We start from the raw sequence: 226 nt of genomic DNA, 5'->3' as shown, positions 1-226 counted from the left end.
CAGCCCGCGCACGGAGCCCCGCCGGGCCCGGGCCCGTAGCACCGGCCTTGCCGGAGGTGGCAGCGGGCAGGCCGCAGCCCGCGCTCTTCCCTCCAGCCTCCCGGGGCCTCCGCACTCCCCTGCCACCCCAGCCCTGCCCCGGGGCCTCCTCCCGCTCCTGCCTGGGCCCCGCGCCCCGGGCCGCCGCCTGGCTCCTGCCACCAGCTCCCCCGGCCCCAGCTTTCCG

Source organism: Gavialis gangeticus, unplaced genomic scaffold, assembly GCF_001723915.1.
Source record: "Gavialis gangeticus isolate Ggan-Ray unplaced genomic scaffold, GavGan_comp1, whole genome shotgun sequence".
Classification (NCBI taxonomy): Eukaryota; Metazoa; Chordata; order Crocodylia; family Gavialidae; genus Gavialis; species Gavialis gangeticus.
Note: the sequence above shows the minus strand (reverse complement) of the source record.